Raw genomic sequence first — 14,866 nt, forward strand, 5'->3', positions numbered from 1 at the left:
ATTTAGATATCTATCTAGATAGATAGATAGATCACAGAATACTACTCAGGCATCAAAAGATGAAATCTTGCCATTTACGACAATGTGGATGGAACTAGAGGGTATTATGCTTAGCAAAATAAGTTACTCAGTGAAAGAAAATTATATGATCTCTCTCGTATGTGGAATTTAGAAAACAAAACAGAGGATCATACGGGAAGAGAGGAAAATATAAAAAATATAAAATCAGAGAGGGAGATAAATCTACGAGACTCTTAATCATAGGAAACAAACAGGGGAGGGGGGTGGGGAGATGGAGTAACTGGGGGATGGATATCAAGGAAAGTACATGATGTAAAGAGCACTGGGTAGTATATAAGACTGATGAATCACTGACCTCTACCTCTGAAAATATTATTACTTATGTTAACTAATTGAATTTAAATTTAAAAAATTAAATTTATAAATTAAAAATTTTTTAGAAATAAATAAATATATAAAATAAAATTAAGAGTCATCTTGGTAGAGTAGAGAAATATGAGAAGGTTAAATCATAAAACTAAGTGAAATCAGGATTATTAATTTATGGGAAATTTTCTCAAAGCTTCAAATTGAGGAAAGAAAGTCTTTGCAAGAATGTGGAAGGGAGGGGTTCCTGGGTTTCTCAATTGGTTAAGTGTCTGCCTTCAACCCAGGTCATGATCCCATGCAGGGTGGGGTAATAGATTCAGGGATTTTGATGGACTATATGTTAATTCATTTATATTTATGGCACCTAGTTGATGCTAGGGTCTTTGATAGGTAATTAAGATGTCCTTGCTAACAATCCAGTAGGAAAAAATAAGTCAATAGACCTTTAAAAAATGCACAATAATGGGGGATATAGGAAGAACACAGGGAAAATGATATTTTTTGTCTAAACTATCCAGTGTGGTACTTAGTTGATTAACTATCTCAGAGCATATTTATTGAGGGCCTTCCTTGTGCTAGGTTGTACTAGAAGATATACAAGTGAATACGGGATGCCAAAAGAAAGCTTCTTGAAAACAGTAGTATCTTTGTTGGGCAGTAGCTAAATGAGCAAGTGTGTGAAGGTTTTCCAGGCTAGGGAACAGCAGGCAATGGCCCCCAAAGAACAAAGCAACATTCTTTGCTTGGTCAAAGAAAGTCCCTAACAGAAGAAAATTGCATCCTGAGAGAACTAAGAATGATTCAATATGACCTAAGAACAGGTGGGAGGAGTGGAGGCGAATAAGGCAGGAGAGGGGAGCTGAGACCAGATGGTAAAGCAGACCAAAAGAGCAGGGGGAGGAGGATGGATGCATGAGCTATTCATCAAGTACAAGTGACAAGGGTTGAGGACTGAGTAGACTTCAGGGCAGATGAAGCACCAGTCAGAACTCATCCAGTTTTCTGTCTTAAGGAGCCAGTGGCGCCATTTACCTGGGGAAACTGCTCCAGAGACACACTGAACAGGTGTACAGCTAAAGGCACAAGGAGTTCAACTGGGACGTGCTGAATTTGAGATTCCCATGAGAAATCCAAATGGAACCCTGGAAAAGCAGTTGGCTGCTGGGCTCTGGGCTTCAGAAACGATATCTAGACTGTAGATGCAAAGCAGCATAATTCAAGATGCTTAACTGTTGAAACACAATGTTCATGTTCTTCTCTTTTCTTCATAGAGCTGTGTAAATGATTTTTATTATTCAAAGTTCAAACCATAAAAACAAAGTCTTGAAACATATTTGAAGTATGAATCAAGAATGTTATTTCTAATATTAAATGTGTACTTGGTATGTTAAAAAGAAATCAGTTTACTAATCTAAAATGTTGAGGGGTTTGTGTGAAATGTTTTCTAACAAAATTATAAAATGTGTGTTTAACCTTAAATATTGTTCTCTTTATTTTACTCTCACAATTGAAATACTTTAATTTTTCTAATTTCTTATCTTTGTTATTAGAGTCTAGATGTATTTTTTTAAAGCCACAGTTTAACTTTAATCATTTCCTACAGTATTCCATTCATTTGTAAGGTCATTTCTGTCTCAAATTTTTAGATTTTAATTTTTTCATTGAGATATAATTGATATATAAAATATTCTGTAAGTTTAAGTTGCATATGAAATCATTTCTTTTCTGTGTACCTTTATCCAAATACACATGAGCACTAAGATTTTTACAGTATTTCATTGTCAATAAATTTGGAAAATACTAGCATGGTGCCACCATGATTGGCGTGGCTGGGGCCTAATTTATAACTTTGTAGTAACTTGTGACTTAAACTCACCAAATTGTCATACACTCAAAATGTCTTCGATTTGGAAATGCTAATCATTGTCTTTCTCTCAACAGAACTGGTTAGGTTGAAGAGAGGGCTCCAAGCCTTGACCAAGAGGCCCATTGTGATCACTGCCTTTGTCCACAGCTGGTGCTGCTTGACCGTGAGCCTAGTATCGATTAGGTCAAGCTCAACATGCTCAGCCTTCACCACGGATTTTTTACTGGACGCAAATGGAATAGTTGGAGTCAGAGAGCTGCCCTATGTAAGAAAACAATTACCTTCCCATGTGTGAGTTTCTGTTCCAAGGGAATTCTGACATAAACTTTGCATTTGAAATCTGTTTACCACACAAAATCCACCCAAAGTTATTGTTTACCACAGGTATTCATAGCTTGGCTAAGTCCCAGAGAGTCAAAACTCTCTATCAAGGCCCATTCATCACTTGTGAAAGACGAGTTTGCTAACTATGAGTATAGATGTGATATGAAATAGTCATGAAAATACTATTTGGAGTTTCTATTTTAATTCTAGATGCCAGCAAAAATGTTAAATTCTTAAACATTGTGTAATTGGCAAAACATAACTTCTAGATCCACCAGCCATATTCACACAACTCTCTAAAAACCAGGAGAAAGTCCCAAAAGAAAGAGAAGAATTGGAGGTTAAGAGTATTTTGGAAGTGTGGCTTACTTGTTTTTACTTTCCTACATTAGTTGGGGACAACTGATATTTTCTGACTTCAAATTAGTTAGATAAATAAAATAGAAGACTTGGTCCATATATGTCAGCATTGCATTTACAGTTAAGACACTTGTTTGATTTAAAGCTGACTTCCCTGATGCATTTAATCAGATATATTTGCATGTAAACCGTTAATGTGAAGTGGAATTTTGAAATCACCCATTTGGTTCAATGTAGACTGACAGCCTGTTTATTTTTATTTTTTTTTTTTTATTTGACAGAGAGAAATCACAAGTAGATGGAGAGGTAGGCAGAGAGAGAGAGAGAGAGAGGGAAGCAGGCTCCCTGCCGAGCAGAGAGCCCGATGCGGGACTCGATCCCAGGACCCTGAGATCATGACCTGAGCCGAAGGCAGCGGCTTAACCCACTGAGCCACCCAGGCGCCCTGACAGCCTGTTTAAATAATGTTCTCTAATGAAAGTTTTTAGCTTGAATTACCCAATGTGGTATCTAGTTGATAAAATATCTCCTTAATGTCTATTTCCTGAAGGCCTACCATGTGGTAGGTTGTACTAGAGGATACAGAGGAATATGAATCACCATCTGCATCTTGAAGAACTTATACCCTAGAAAGATAATAACAATATATACATAAACAACAGCCATTTATCCTTCAGGAAAGGGCATGATAAGGACCAGTGATACACTGAAGAGAAGAGTGAGTGTCATGGAAGTTCAGAAGAAGGGAAGATGATTATGGGTCTGAAGATCTAGAGACAATTCTGAGAGAAAAACTTCAGGCTTCAGACTTACAATTCCCATTATTTACTGAAAGATAATTCTAGGTGACCAAAATGTTATCTCTCACATGAGCACTCAAACATGTTTGGGCTGTGAATCTCTATTATGAAATTGAATATGTCATGCTATTTTCTAATGGTTTTCATCCCTAAAGTTTTTCAGTTACCAGTTAAAATCTAACAACAACAACAAAAACAAAATTAGTTGCATGACTACATATCTCCAGATAATGTATTTATTTAAATTCATAGTTATAAAAATGAGTGGACTAGAAAACAAAGAGTCTTATATTTGAGTAAGAAATTTTATAACTCTTCATGATAATGCTGCTACTTAAATCTAAGGGGAGAAATGTGACCAGATTGTCTTACAAGAATACATTAATTTACTGTCCATTGGGTTTTCTTCAAATTCACAAGACCTCATTTCTCACTTAGGAATTATTACAAGCCAGAATTACTATTCTTCATACAAACAAAATAACCACACTTTAAAAATGTTCAAAAGAAGTTTTCTTTTTCTAACCTAGGAAGACCCTAATGGATCAGATTTTCCTCTGTTCTAGTTAAATATTAATTTCTGACCAAAGATTCTGTCATAAAGGCCGAATTTGAGGGAGGTTTAACCGAAGGTTAAAAAAAAAAAAAAAAAAAAAAGAAGCAGCAGCAGCTATATAAAGGAAATGATAGTGTAATTTTAAGAAGAATATTTATAGCTGTGGGAACTAATTTATTCTTTTAAACTGGCTCTGTATTTTGAATTGGTCTAAAATAGACCAGCCCTACTAAAATTATACTGGATGATTGTTCAGCTGTTATATATGTGCGGAGACATGGTATAGCATAGTGGTTAAATGCCCAGACCCTGCAGCTTGATTCTTCTAGGTTCAAATCTCAAACCTGTCTCATTCTTGCTACATTACCCTGAGCAACGTTCTTAAGCTCTTATTTATTTATTTATTTATTTATTTATTTATTTATTTATATTATTATTGACATATAATGTATTATTTCCTTCAGGGATACAGGTCTGTGAAGCATCAGTCTTACACAGCACTCACCATAACACATACCCTCCCCAATGTCCATAACCCAGCCACCCTATCCCTACCTCCCCACCCCTCCAATAGCAACCCTCAGTTTGTTTCCTGAGATTTAGAATCTGTCTCCCTCCCCGGTCCCATCTTGTTTCATTTTTTCCCTTCCTGCCCCCACAACCTCCCACCCTGCCTCTCAAATTCTTCATATCAGAGAGGTCATATGGTAATTGTCTTCTTCTGATTGACTTTTTCGCTTAACATAATACTCTCTAGTTCTATCCACATTTTTGAAAATGGAAAGATACCATCTTTTTATGGCTGCATAGTATCCATTGTATATTTATACCACATCTTCTTTATCCATTCATCTGTTGATGGACATCTAGGTTCTTTCCATAGCGTGGCTATTGTGGACATTGCTGCTATAAACATTTAGGAGCACATACCCCTTCGAATCACTACATTTGTATCTTTAGGGTAAATACCCAGTAGTGCAACTGATGGGTCATAGGGTAGCTCTATTTTTAACTTTTTGAGGAACCTCGATGCTGTTTTCCAGAGTGGCTGCACCACCTTGCATTCCCAACAACAGTGTAGGAGGGTCTCCCTTTCTTCACATCCTCACCAACATCTGTCATTTCCTGACTTGTTAATTTTAGCCATTCTGACTGGAGTGAAGTATCTCACTGGTTTTGATTTGAATTTCCCTGATGCCAAGTGATGCTGAGCACTTTTGCATATGTCTGTTGACCATTGGGATGTCTTCTTTGCAGAAATGTCTGTTCATGTCCTCTGCCCATTTCTTGATCGGATTATTTGTTCTTTGGGTATTAAGTTTGATAAGTTCTTTATAGATTTTGGATACTAGCCCTTTATCTGATGTGTCATTTGTAAGTATCTTCTCCCATTCTGTCAGTTGTCTTTTGGTTTTGTTTCCTTTGCTGTGCAAAAGCTTTTGTTCTTGATGAAGTCTGAATAATTTATTTTTGCCCTTGCTTCCCTTGCTTTTCATGAAGTTTCTAGGAAGAATTTGCTGAGGCTGAGGTCAAAGAGTTTGCTGCCTGTGTTCTTCTCAAGGATTTTGATGGATTTCTTTCTCATATTGAGATATTTCAACCATTTTGAGTTTTTGTGGGTGTATATAGTGTAAGGAAATGGTCCAGTTTCATTCTTCTGCATGTGGCTGTCCAGTTTTTCCAACACCATTTGTTGAAGAGACTGTCTTTTTTCCACTGGACATTCTTTGCTGCTTTGTTGAAGCTTAGTTGACCATAGAGATGAGGGCCCATTCCTGGGTTCTGTATTGTTCCATTGATCTATTTTTGTGCCAGTACCATTCTGTCTTGATGATTAGAGCTTTGTCATAGAGCTTGAAGTCTGAAATTTTGATGCCACCAACTTTAATTTTTTTTTAAGGTTTTATTTATTTATTTGTTAGAGAGAGAGCACGAGCGAACACAGGCAGACAGAGCGGCAGGTAGAGGCAGAGGGAGAAGCAGGCTTCCTCCCAAGCTAGGAGCCCGATGTGGGACTCGCTCCCAGGACACTGGGATAATGACCTGAGCCGAAGGCAGTTGCTTAACCAACTAAGCCACCCAGGCATCCTGATACCACCAACTTTGATTTGATAGAGCTTGAAGTCTGGAATTTTGATGCCAGAACTTTGATTTTCTCCTTCAACATTACTCTGGCTATTCGGAGTCTTTCCTGGTTCCAGAAAAATTTCAGGATTATTTGTCCCATTTATTTGAAAAAAATTGATGGTAATTTGATAAGGATTGCATTAAATGTGTAGATTGCTCTAGGTAGCATAAACATTTTTACAATATTTGTTCTTTCAATCCATAAGCATGGAATGTTTTATAGTTTTCTGAGTACAATTCTTTGCCTCTTTGTTTATGTTTACTTCTAGATATCTTATGGTTTGGGGTGCAATTTTAAGTGCGATCGATTCCTTAATTTCTCTTTCTTCTGTCTTGTTGTTGGTATATAGAAGTGCAACTGATTTCTGTGCATTGATTTTATATTTTGACACTTTACTGAATTCCTGTATGAGTTCTAGCAGATTTGGAGTGGAGTCTTTTGGATTTTCCATGTAAAGTATCATATTATCTGCAAAAAGTGAGAGTTTGACTTCTTCTTTGCCAGTGCAGATGTCTTTTATTTCTTTTTTTTTAAATATTTTATTTATTTATTTGACAGAGATCACAACTAGGCAGAGAGGCAGGCAGAGAGGGTGGGGGGAAGCAGGCTCCCTGCTGAGAAGAGAGCCCGAAGTGGGGCTCGATCCCAGGACCCTGGGATCATGATCTGAGCTGAAGGCTTAATCCACTGAGCCACCCAGGTGCCCCCCTTTTATTTCTTTTTGTTGTCTGATTGCTGAGACTAGGACTTCTAATACTATGTTGAATAGCAGTAGTGAGAGTGGAAAGCAAGCCCTGCCATGTTCCTGACCTTAGGAAAAGCTCTCAGTTTTTCCCCATAGAGGATGATATTCACTGTGGGTTTTTCATAGATCGCTTTTAAGATATTGAGGTATGTAACCTCTATCCCAACACTGTGAAGAGTTTTGATCAAGAAAGGATGCTTTTCTTTGTCAAATCCTTTTTCAGCATCTATTGAGAGTATCATATGGTTCTTGTTTTCTCTTTTATTAACATATTGTATCACATTAATTGATTTGAAGATGTTAAACCACCCTTTTAACCCAGGAATAAATCCCACTTGGTCATGGTGAATAATCCTTTTAATATACCGTTGGAGACTATTGGCTAGTATTTTGGTGAGAATTTTTGCATCTGCGTTCTTCAAGGATATTGGTTTGTAATTCCCCTTTTTGATGGAATTTTTGTCTGGTTCTGGGATCAAAGTAATGCTGGTCTCATAAAATGAATTTGGAAGTTTTCCAAACTTTCCAAAGTTCTTTTTTTTTTTTAACAGTTTCAGGAGAATTTTTTTTTTAATTTTTTATTTTTTATAAACATATATTTTTATCCCCAGGGGTACAGGTCTGTGAATCACCAGGTTTACACACTTCACAGCACTCACCAAGGCACATACCCTCCCCAATGTCCATAATCCCACCCCCTTCTCCCAAACCCCCTCCCCCCAGCAACCCTCAGTTTGTTTTGTGAGATTAAGAGTCACTTATGGTTTGTCTCCCTCCCAATCCCATCTTGTTTCGAAGTGGTGATGCAACATGGAGGCTTAAGTGGGGAGGAGAATACGTTTTAATTCCTCTTTAAATGTTTGCTAGAATTCCCCTGGGAAGCAATTTGACCCTGGGCTCTTGTTTTTTGGAAGATTTTTGATGACTGCTTCAATCTTCTTACTGATTATGGGTCTGTTCATATTTTCTATTTCTTCCTGGTTCAATATTGGTAGTTTACACATCTCTAGGAATGCATTCATTTCTTCCAGATTGTCAAATTTGCTGGTGAATAGCTGCTCATAATATGCTCTTATAGTTGTTTGTATTTTTTGGTGTTGGTTGTGATTTCTCCTCTTTCATTCATGATTTTATTAATTTGGGTCATTTCTCTTTTCTTTTTAATAAGCTTGGTTGAGGTTTATCAATCTTATTTATTCTTTCAAAAAACCAGCTCCTAGTTTCATTGATTCGTTCTGCTGTTTCTTGGTTCTTATTTCATTGATGAAATTTCTCTGATCTTTATGATTTCTCTTCTCCTGCTGGATTTAGGCTTTCTTTGTTTTTCTTTCTCCAATTCCTTTAGATTTAGAGTTAGGTTATGTACTTGAGGCCCTTCTTGTTTCTTGTTGTATTGCTGTATACATTCTTCACAGGGCTACCTTTGCTGTGTCCCAAAAATTTTGAACAGTTGTGTTTTCATTTTCATTTGTTTCCATGAATTTTTTAAATTTTTCTTTAATTTCCGGGTTGACTCATTCATTCTTTAGTAGGATGTTCTTTAGCCTCCATGTATTTGAGTTCTCTCCAACTTTCCTCTTCTGGTTGAGTTCTTGTTTCAAAGCATTGTGGTCTGAAAATAAGCAGGGAATGACCCCAGTCTTTTGGCACCAGTTGAGACCTGTTTGTGACCCAGGATGTGATCTATTCTGGAGAATGTTCCATGTGCACTACAGAAGAATATTCTGTTGTTTTGGGATGGAATGTTCTAAATATATATGTGATGTCCATCTGGTTCAGTGTGTCATTTAAAGCCTTTATATCCTTGTTGATCTTTTGCTTAGATGATCTGTCCATTTCAGTGAGGGGGGTGTTAAAGTCCCATAGTATTACTGTATTATTCTCAATGTGTTTCTTTGATCTTGTTATTAATTGGTTTATATAATTGGCTGCTCCCATGTTAAGGGCATAGATATTACAATTGTTAGATCTTCTTGTATATAGACCATTTAAATATGATACAGTGTCCTTGCTCATTTCTTATTTTAGTCTTTGGCTTAAAATCTAATTTATCTGATATAAGGATTGCCACTCCAGCTTTCTTTTTATGTACTCTAGTATGGTAAATTATTTTCCGCCCCCTCACTTTAAAACTGGAGGTATCTTTGAATCTAAATGAATTTCTTGAAGTCAGCATATTGATGCGTCTTATTTTTTAATCCATTCTGACACCCTATGTCTTTTTATTGGGGCACTTAGCCCACTTATGTTCAGAGTAATATTGAAAGATATGAATTTAGTGCCATTGTATTGCCTGTAAGGTGACTGTTACTGTATATTGTCTCTGTTCCTTTCTGGTCTATTACTTTTAGGCTCTCTCTTTGCTTAGAGAACCCCTTTCAATACTCCTGTAGGTCTGGTTAGGTGTTTACAAATTCTTCATTTTTTGTTTGTCCTGGAAGCTTTTTATCTCTCCTTCTATTTTCAGTGACAGCCTAGCTGGATACCTTATTCTCATTTAGTGCTCAATATATCATGCCAATCCTTTCTGGCCATCCAGATCTCTGTGGATAGGTGTGCTAGCAATCTAATATTTCTACTGTTGTATGATAGAGACCTCTTGTCCTGAGCTGCTTTCAGGATTTTCTCTTTGTCACTGAGACTTATAAGTTTTACTATTAGATGATGGGGTGTTGACCTATTTTTATTGATATTGAGGAGGGTTCCCTGTGCCTCCTGAATTTTGATGCTTGTTCCCGTCACCAAATTAGGGAAATTCTCGCTATAATATGCCCCAATATACCTTCTGCTCCTCTCTCTCTCCCTTCTTCTTCTAGGATCCCAATTATTCTAATATTGTTTCATCTTATGGTATCATTTACCTCTTGAATTCTCCCCTCATGATCCAGTAGTTGTTTGTCTCTCCTTTGCTCAGCTTCTTTATTCTCCATCGTTTGGTCTTCTATATCATTAATTCTCTCTTCTGCCTCATTTATCCTAGCAGTGAGAGCCTCCATTTTTTATTGCACCTATTTAATAGCTTTTTTATTTCAACTTGGTTATATTTTAGTTCTTTTATTTCTCCAGAAATGGATTTTATTTCTCTAGAGAGGGGTTCTCTAGTATTTTCAATGCTTTTTTTTTCTTTTTTGAGCCCAGCTAACCCCTTGATAATCATCATTCTGAACTCCAGATATGAAATCTTACTGATGTCTGTACTGATTAGGTCCCTAGTTGTCAGTACAGCCTCTTGTTCTTTTTTTTGAGGTGAGTTTTTCTGCCTTGTCATTTTATCCAGATCCAGATAAGAGTATAAGAATAGATGAATGAGAGAACAAAATACTAAAAGGGTAGCAATGACCCCAGAAAAATATACACATATACACTAACGAGATCAGAAGAGACCCAAAACCTGAGGGTGGGGTGGAGAAGAAAGAAGAAAAAGAAGAAGAAGAAGAAGAAGAGGAAGAAGAAATACATACATATATATATATATATATATATATATATATATATATATATATATATATTAGACTGGTGAATAGAACAGAGCCACAAACTTGATTTTGGATGTATTTTGGTCTGTTAAAAGAAACTGTCTCCTAAAATTTTAAAGAAAGAAAAACTTATATATATACAAAAATAAGGGTAAACACAATGAAAGGATGGAATATGACTGTAAAGATGAAAATTTTAAAAGATTCTAAAAAAGGAATTGATAAGAAGTTGATCCCTGGGGAAATCTACCAAAAATTCAAAGAAGAAATAACACCTATTCTACTGAAGCTGTTTCAAAAATGAGAAACAGAAGGAAAACTTCCAAACTCTTTCTATGAAGCCAGCATGACCTTGATCCCAAAACCAGGCAAAGATCCTATCAAAAAGGATTTTAGACCAATATCGCTGATGAATATGGATGCCAAGACTCTCAACAAGATCCAAGCTAATTGGATCCAATAGTACATTAAAAAGATTATCCACCGTGACCAGGTAGGATTTATCCCTGGGATGCAAGGTGGTTCAACATTTACAAATAAATCAGTATGATAGAACAAATCAATAAGAGAAGAGAGAAGAACTACATGGAACTCCCAATTGAAGCAGAAAAAGCATTTGACAAAATACAGCATCGGTTCCTGATTAAAACTTTTCAGAGTAGAGGGATAGAGGAAACATTCCTCAACATCATAAAATCTATCTATGAAAAACCCATAGCGAATATCTTTCTCAAGGGGGAATAGCTGACAGCCTTCCATTTGAGATCAGGAACATGACAAGGATGCCCACTGTTGCCACTGTTGTTCAACATAGTACTAGGAATCCTAGCAACAGCAATCAGAAAACAAAAAGAAATAAAAGGTATTCAAACAGGCAAAAAAAGTCAAACTTGCTTCACAGATGATATGACACTTCATATGGAAAACCCAAAAATCCACCCCCAAACTACTATAATTCATACAGCAATTTAGTAATGTGGCAGGATACAAATTCAATGTACAGAAATCAATTGTTTTCTTATATACTAACAATAAAAATATAGAAAGGGAAATTAGAGAATCAATTCCATTAACTATAGCACCAAGAACCATAAGATAACCTGGGAATAAAACTAACAAAAAGGTAAAGGATTTGTACTCGTGGAACTACAGAACATTCATGAAAGAAATTGAAGAAGACACAAAAATATGGAAAAGCATTCCATGCTTGTGGATTAGAAGAATAAACATTGTTAAAATGTCTATACTGCCTAGAGAAATCTATACCTTCAATGCCATCCTGATTGAAATTCCACTGGCATTTTTCAAAGTGCTGTAGCAAACATTCCTAAAATATGTATGGAACCAGAAAAGACCACGAATTGCTAAGGAAATGTTGAAAAAGTAAAACAAAGCTGGGGGCATCATGTTGCCCAATTTCAAGATTTACTACAAAGCTGTCATCATCAAGACAACATGGTACTAACACAAAACAGACACATAGACCAGTGCAACTGAGTAGAGAGCCCAGATATGGACCCACTGCTCTATGGTCAAAAATCTTAAACATGTCCTCTGCCCATTTTGTGATTGGATTATTTGTTCTTTGGGTGTTGAGTTTGCTAAGTTCTTTATAGATTTTGTATACTAGTCCTTTATCTGATATGTCGTTTGCAAATATCTTCTCCCATTCTGTCAGTTGTCTTTTGATTTTGTTAACTGTTTCCTTTGCTGTGCAAAAGCTTTTGATCTTGATGAAATCCCAATAGTTCATTTTTGCCCTTGCTTCCCTTGCCTTTGGCGTTGTTCCTAGGAAGATGTTGCTGCAGCTGAGGTCGAAGAGGTTGCTGCCTGTGTTCTCCTCAAGGATTTTGATGGATTCCTTTCGCACATTGAGGTCCTTCATCCATTTTGAGTCTATTTTCGTGTGTGGTGTAAGGAAATGGTCCAATTTCATTTTTCTGCATGTGGCTGTCCAATTTTCCCAGCACCGTTTGTTGAAGAGGCTGTCTTTTTTCCATTGGACATTCTTTCCTGCTTTATCAAAGATTAGTTGACCGTAGAGTTGAGGGTCTATTTCTGGGCTCTCTATTCTGTTCCATTGATCTATGGGTCTGGGCAGAGGACATGAACAGACATTTCTGCAAAGAAGACATCCAGATGGCCAACAGGCACATGAAAAAGTGCTCCATATCACTCGGCATCAGGGAAATACAAATCAAAAACACAATGAGATATCACCTCACACCAGTCAGAATGGCTAAAATCAACAAGTCAGGAAATGACAGATGCTGGTGAGGATGAGGAGAAAGGGGAACCCCCCTACACTGTTGGTGGGAATGCAAGACGGTGCAACCACTCTGGAAAACAGCATGGAGGTTCCTCAAAATGTTGAAAATAGAACTGTCCTATGACCCAGCAATTGCACTATTGGGTATTTACCCTAAAGATACAAACATAGTGATCCAAAGGGGCACATGCACCCGAATGTTTATAGCAGCAATGTCCACAATAGCCAAACTATGGAAAGAACCTAGATGTCCATCAACAGATGAATGGATCAAGAAGATGTGGTATATATACACAATGGAATACTATGCAGCCATCAAAATAAATGAATATTGCTATTTGCGACATCATGGATGGAACTAGAGCGTATCATGCTTAGTGAAATAAGTCAAGCAGAGAAAGACAACTATCATATGATCTCCCTGATATGAGGAAGTGGTGATGCAACATGGGGGCTTAAGTGGGTAGTAGAAGAATAAATGAAACAAGATGGGATTGGGAGGGAGACAAACCATAAGTGACTCTTAATCTCACAAAACAAACTGAGGGTTGCTGGGGGGAGGGGGTTTGGGAGAAGGGGGTGGGATTATGGACATTGGGGAGGGTATGTGCTTTGGTTACTGCTGTGAAGTGTGTGAACCTGGTGATTCACAGACCTGTACCCCTGGGGATAAAAATATATGTTTATAAAAAATAAAAAATTAAAAAAAAAATCTTAAACAAAGCAGAAAAAAATATCCAGTGGAAAAAAAGACAGTCTCTTCAATAAATGATGTTGGGAAAATTGGATAGCTATGTATAGAAGAATGAAACTTGACCATTCTCTTATACCGCACGCAAAGATAAACTTGAAATGGATAGTATACCTCAATGTAAGGCAGGAATCTATCAAAATCCTAGAGGAGAACATAGGGATTAACCCTTTCGACATCGGCCAGAGCAACTTCTTCCAAGACATGTCTCCAAAGGCAAAGGAAACAAAAACAAAAATTAACTTTTGGGATTTTATCAAGATCAAATTTTCTTCACAGCAAAGGAAACAGTCAACAAAACAAAGAGACAACCCACAGAATGGGAGAAGATAGTCACAAATGACACTACTGACAAAGGGCTGATATCCAAGATCTATAGAGAACTCCTCAAACTCAACACTCAGAAAACAGATATATCATGTCAAAAATGGGCAGAAGACATGAACAGACACATCTCCAAGAAGACATACAAATGGCTAACAGACACATGAAAAAAATGTTCAGCATCATTAGCCAACAGGGAGATTCAAATCAAAACCACATTGAGATACCACCTTACACCAGTTAGAATGGTCAAAATTAACCAGACAGTAAACAGCAAGTGTTGGAGAAGATGTGGAGAAAGGGGAACCCTCTTACACTGTTAGTGGGAATACAAGTTGGTGCAGCCACTTTGGAAAACAGTGTGGAGATTCCTTAAGAAATTAAAAATAGAGCTACACTATGACCCTGCAATTGCACTACTGGGTATTTACCCCAAAGATACAGATGTGGTGAAAAGAAGGGCCATATGTATCCAATGTTCATAGCAGCAATGGCCACAATTGCCAAACTGTGGAAAGAGCCAAGATGCAGTTCAACAGATGAATGGATAAAGAAGATATGATCTATATGTACAATGGAATATTAGGCCTCCATCAGAAAGGATGAATACCCAGTTTTTGTATCAACATGGACAGGACTGGAGGAGATTATGCTGAATGAAATAAGTCAAGCACAGAAAGTCAATTATCATATGGTTACTTACTTGTGGAGAATAAGGAATAACATGGAGGATATTAGGAGAAAGAAAGGAAAAGTGAATTGGGGGAAATTGAAGGGGGAGATGAAGCATGAAAGACTGTGGACTCTGAGAAACAAACTGAAGGTTTTGGAGGGGAGGGTGGTGGGGGGATGGGTGAGGCTGGTGGTGGGTATTAA

General features: G+C 37.1%; 1 long non-coding RNA gene across 1 annotated transcript in view; it reads left to right on the forward strand.

Annotated features, from left to right (window-relative positions):
• The first annotated feature begins 2,331 nt into the window (after window positions 1–2,331).
• LOC309864301 overlaps window positions 2,332–14,866 on the forward strand; it is a 75,436-nt gene continuing 62,901 nt past the window's right edge. The window contains exon 1 of the long non-coding RNA XR_014311448.1: window positions 2,332–2,522. This is a non-coding gene — a long non-coding RNA (uncharacterized lncRNA). The remainder of the gene's footprint in view (window positions 2,523–14,866) is intronic.

The sequence above is a fragment of the Mustela nivalis genome (genome assembly GCF_964662115.1).
Source record: "Mustela nivalis genome assembly, chromosome: 5".
NCBI classification, from domain to species: Eukaryota; Metazoa; Chordata; class Mammalia; order Carnivora; family Mustelidae; genus Mustela; species Mustela nivalis.